General features: G+C 44.9%; 1 non-coding gene across 1 annotated transcript; it reads right to left on the bottom strand.

The window, feature by feature from the left end:
• Positions 1–107, bottom strand: LOC112084686. Its single transcript, XR_002898347.1, has one exon. It is a non-coding gene; the product is annotated as a small nucleolar RNA R71 (small nucleolar RNA).
• Between the last annotated feature and the right edge of the window lie 5508 nt (positions 108–5615).

Genomic DNA, 5615 nt, shown 5'->3' with positions numbered 1-5615 from the left:
AAACTAAGGAACCAAATCTCTAGCTTCACTCAGCAAAGCAATGAAAGTTTTGGTGAAGCATATGAGAGATTCAGGAGCTACACAAACCAATGCCCACACCATGGGTTTAGTGAGGCTTCTCTTCTCAGCACACTGTATAGGGGAGCTCTTCCCAAGATTAGAAACCAGCTGGATACTGCTTCCAATGGGAACTTTCTGGGTAAAGAGATTCATGCTGCTTTAGAGCTAGTGGAGAACTTAGCATTGAGCAATGATACTTATGGTGAAGACTATGACAGATCAAATAGGTCTGAAGGTTCAAGCTCAGAACAGAGGCTCACCAGAGAAGTTAAGGAGTTGAGGAGTGAATTGGACAAGCTGAAATTCACCACTCAGAAGCCAATGCATTTTGTTGGAGAGTATGAGGAACCTTCTCAAATTTTTGAGAACATAAGTGAAGAAGGTCTTACCCAAGAGGAGCTCAACTACATTGGGAATCAGAGGTTCCAAAGATATCAGTATGGTAATGCCAATCCAAACCTCTCTTACAGGAACACCAATGTAGCTAACCCACAAGACCAGGTCTATCCCAATTCTCAAGCTCCAACGAACTTTGTTCCCAAGCACAACTTTCAAGGGTCATTCCAACCCAAGAATCAATTTGGTCAGAATCAGAGTTTTGGTCAGCAACAGCAACCATTTCAGGGCACTGGTTACACTTCACAGCAGCCAAAGGCACCACCAGGGTTTGGTCCACCACAGTTCCAACAGCAGGCGCCGGTTCAACAACAGTTTCAGCCACCAATGGTTCAACAGCAGCCACAGATGGGTACAGATATGGTTGGTATTCTGCAACAACTACTTCAGGGTCAACAGACTATGCAGCAGGAAATCAAGGAACTGAAGCAAAACCAGGCATCAAGCTCAAGGAACCAAGGTCACCTACCTGGAAAACCAGAACCCAACCCCAAGGAATATGCCAAGGCCATTACACTGAGGAGTGGCAAGGAGTTACCTAGTATTGAGAACAACAATGTGATCATTGAGGACAATGATCAACCTGAGGGGGAGGCAGCCTTAAAGGATGATCAAGTTGCTGAGAAACCAAGGTCAGAAAAGGGTAAAGAGGTAGCAAAGGAACCAGAACCAGAGAAGAAGTATGTGCCACCACCTCCATACCAACCCAAGCTCCCATTTCCAGGGAGATTTAAGAAGCAACTAGTGGACAAGGCAAGAGCTGTATTTGAGAAGGCACTCAAAGAGACACCACTCACAATGCCTCTCATTGATGCATTCTTAATGATGCCAAAGATGGGGAAGTTTTTGAAGGATGCTATTCTGAACAAGACAAAAGAGCTTCAAGGCATGGTAGTACTAAGTCATGAATGCAGTGCTATCATTCAGAGGAAGTCCATTCCAAGGAAGTTAACTGATCCAGGGAGCTTCACACTCCCTTGTGCCATTGGACCTCTTCTATTCTCTGGATGTCTTTGTGATTTAGGAGCATCAGTCAGCTTGATGCCATTCTCCATAGCACAGAAGCTGGGCTTTAGAGTTTTCAAACCTTCAAAGATTTCTCTTATCCTTGCAGATAGATCAGTTAGATTGCCTGTTGGTATGTTGGAAGATCTACCTGTCAAGATAGGTGGTTTTGAGGTTCCAACAGATTTTGTTGTGCTGGAGATGGATGAAGAGCCAGTAGATCCTCTTATCTTGGGCAGACCATTCTTAGCCACTGCAGGAGCTATTATTGATGTGAGAGGTGGGATAATAGAGCTTCAACTTGGGTCTGAAAAGCTCAAGTTTGATGTGAATGAGATGATGAAGAAGCCCACCATTGAAGGTCAATGTTTCTATGTAGAGACAATGGATCAGTTGGCTGATGAGTTGCTTGAGGAGCTGAACACTGAGGATCCTCTTCAAGCTACTCTAACTCAAGAACAAGGAGACAATGGGCTCTTGGCTGAAGCAAGTGAAGGGTATAAGCTGTATCTGGACAATGCAAGAGAGCTGGGTCCTGAGACAAGGTTTGTGGAGCTGGAACAGAATGGCACTGAGGTTTTGGCAATCCAAGAATCAGTCACCAGCCAAAGCAGCTTGGACCAGGACTGGAATGAGGCTGATGCACCCTCTGTTGAGCTCAAACCTCTACCAACAGGGCTCAGGTATGCTTTCTTAGGACTAAACTCCACATATCCTGTCATCATCAATGATAGCCTATTAGAGGACCAAGAGAGTGCATTGCTGAATGAAATAAGAAAGTTCAGGAGAGCCATAGGGTATTCTTTGGCTGATATTAGAGGGATCTCTCCTGACATCTGCACCCATAGGATCCACCTAGAGGACCAATCTATGTCCTCTATTGAGCACCAACGTAGACTTAACCCCAACCTTAGGGAAGTGGTTAAGAAGGAGATACTAAAGCTTCTTGAGGCAGGGATAATTTACCCAATCTCTGACTCAAGATGGGTGTCTCCTGTTCATGTTGTGCCCAAGAAAGGTGGGATCACAGTGGTGAAAAACGATAAGGATGAACTCATAGCTCAAAGAACAATAACTGGCCATCGCATGTGCATTGACTATAGGAAATTGAATTCTGCTTCTAGAAAAGATCATTTTCCTTTACCATTCATTGATCAAATGCTTGAAAGGTTAGCTAATCATCCTTATTTTTGTTTTCTCGATGGGTACTCTGGATTTTTCCAAATTCCCATAGATCCAAGAGATCAAGAGAAAACAACATTCACATGCCCTTATGGCACTTACGCTTATAGGAGAATGCCTTTCGGTTTATGTAATGCACCGGCCACTTTTCAAAGATGTATGATGCACATTTTCTCTGACATTATTGAAGAGAAAGTTGAGGTGTTCATGGATGACTTTAGTGTCTATGGCTCCTCCTTCTCGGATTGTCTCTCTAATTTGACACAGGTGTTGGAGAGATGTGAGCAACACAACTTGGTGCTGAACTGGGAGAAGTGTCATTTCATGGTGCAAGAAGGGATAGTTCTTGGGCACAAGATCTCTGAAAAGGGCATTGAGGTTGATAAGGCAAAGGTGGAAGTGATGGTAAATCTGCAAACCCCCACTTCTGTTAAAGGGATAAGGAGCTTCCTGGGTCATGCAGGGTTTTATAGAAGATTCATAAAGGACTTCTCAAGGATTGCCAGGCCCTTAACAAGACTGTTGTGTAAGGAAGTAGATTTCACCTTTGATGCTGAATGTGAAGAAGCCTTTAAGTTGATCAAGGAGGCATTGGTTAGTGCACCAATAGTTCAGGCACCAGACTGGTCCCTACCTTTTGAGGTCATGACAGATGCTTCTGACTTTGCTGTTGGAGCAGTACTTGGACAAAAGAAAGACAAGAAGTTGCATGTGATCTACTATGCCAGTAGAACACTTGACTCTGCCCAAGAGAAGTATGCTACAACTGAAAAGGAAATGCTGGCAATAGTTTTTGCCTTTGATAAGTTCAGAAGCTACCTGGTGGGATCAAAGGTCATTGTGTATACTGATCATGCAGCCCTCAGGTACTTGATGACCAAGAAAGATGCCAAACCAAGGCTGTTGAGATGGGTTCTATTGCTCCAAGAGTTTGATATGGAGGTGCTTGATAAAAAGGGGATTGAGAATGGTGCTGCAGACCATATCTCAAGGCTGAGGATTGAAGAAAAAGTCCCCATAGATGATGCTTTGCCTGAAGAGTCTCTGATGGTGCTCCATTCCTACTTGGAGTTTGAGGAAGTAGAGAGCATTCAAGAAAGGAGGATGCCTTGGTTTGCAGACATAGTGAACTATCTTGCATGTGGGGTGGAGCCTCCTGAATTGGATGCTTACAAGAGGAAAAAGTTCTTCAGAGATGTCCAGAGATACTATTGGGATGAGCCCTACCTCTATGTTCTGAACAAGGATCAGCTATACAGAAGGTGTCTTGCTGAAGAGGAGATGCAACCTGTGTTGCAGGAATGTCATGGTTCTGCTTTTGGAGGTCACATGGGGGCATTCAAAACTGTAGCAAAGGTTCTTCAAAGTGGGTTCTGGTGGCCTACAATGTTCAAAGATGCCCAGTTGGTGGTTGCAGCATGTGATGCCTGTCAGAGGCATGGGAACATATCTAAGAGAAGTGAGATGCCTCAAAACCCCATTCTAGAGGTTGAGATCTTTGATTGCTGGGGGATTGACTTTATGGGACCTTTCATTTCATCCTATGGAAATCAATACATACTTGTTGCTGTGGACTATGTGTCCAAATGGGTTGAGGCCATTGCTTCCCCTACCAATGATTCCAAGGTTGTAGTGAGGCTGTTCAAGAACATCATCTTCCCAAGGTTTGGAGTTCCAAGGGTTGTCATCTCTGATGGAGGATCCCATTTTGTGAACAAGACTCTAGAAGGTTTATTGAGAAAGCATGGAGTTAAACACAAGATAGCTACTCCATATCATCCTCAAACTAGTGGCCAGGTTGAAGTATCCAATAGACAGATTAAGGCCATTCTGGAGAGGACTGTTAGCTCAAGCAGAAGAGATTGGAGCAAAAGGCTAGATGATGCATTATGGGCTTACAGGACTGCCTTTAAAACTCCAATTGGAACATCACCATTCAGTCTGCTATATGGGAAGAGCTGCCACCTTCCTGTTGAGTTGGAGTACAAAGCTATGTGGGCTGTGAAGTTTCTAAACTTTGATATCAAGACAGCTCAAGAGAAAAGGATCATGCAACTCCATGGTGCCATTGTCTTGGAAGGAAAGAATGGTCAGGAATTTGTGGTGAATGGACAGAGAATCAAGCATTACTTAGTTTCACAAGGGAAAGAGGAAGCTACAACAGTTCCTCTTCTTGATCCACCAGCCTGTTAACCAGGTTCTCAAAGTCAAACTTAGAGACTTTAAACAAAGTGCTCTTGGGAGACACCCCAAGCTTATCTTTGTACATAGTTCTTCTGATTTCTTCTCTTTTCTCTTATGTTTTAGAACTTTTTGATGGGTTTTGTGAGTTGGTCTCAGGTACTAGGTGATCTTTGGAGGACATAGCTCAGTGATGAATGGAAAGAAGCATGTGAGAGAGCTGAGAGAAGTGTTTAAGGCCAGAGAAATGTTTAAGTCCCATTTACTGCAGGATAGGAGTGCGGGTCAGAAAAAAGGGAGCCAGGCCGCAGCAAGGTTCGGAATTTACTCCGGCTTGGGCGTGCGACCTAGAAGCGTAGACGCTGAGCCGCACCAGAAAGGAGGAGTCCAAAACGCCTAAGTCCAAACCTGTGCGACCTGGTGCTGCGGCCTAAAACCCTGGGAGACTAAGTCGCACGATCATTCGCAATCTACTCCGAGATGGTCGTGCGACCTGAAAAGAGGAAGGCCAGGCCGCACTAAACAGGAGGAGTCCAAAACGCCTAAGTCCAAACCTGTGCGACCTGGTGCTGCGGCCTAAAACCCTGGGAGACTAAGTCGCACGATCATTCGCAATCTACTCCGAGATGGTCGTGCGACCTGGAAAGAGGAAGGTTAGGTCGCAGCATGAAGAGAACGGCTAAGGAGCCTAAGTGACAAAACCCTGCGGCGTGGGCGTGCGACCTAGAAGCATAGGAAACCAAGTCGCAGCAAAAAGAGGAACGGCTAGAATGCCTAAGTACCAAATGCTG

Source organism: Eutrema salsugineum, unplaced genomic scaffold (genome assembly GCF_000478725.1).
Source record: "Eutrema salsugineum unplaced genomic scaffold, Eutsalg1_0 scaffold_4, whole genome shotgun sequence".
In the NCBI taxonomy this organism is placed as follows: domain Eukaryota; kingdom Viridiplantae; phylum Streptophyta; class Magnoliopsida; order Brassicales; family Brassicaceae; genus Eutrema; species Eutrema salsugineum.
Note: the sequence above shows the minus strand (reverse complement) of the source record. Positions and strands in the feature narration are given on the sequence as shown.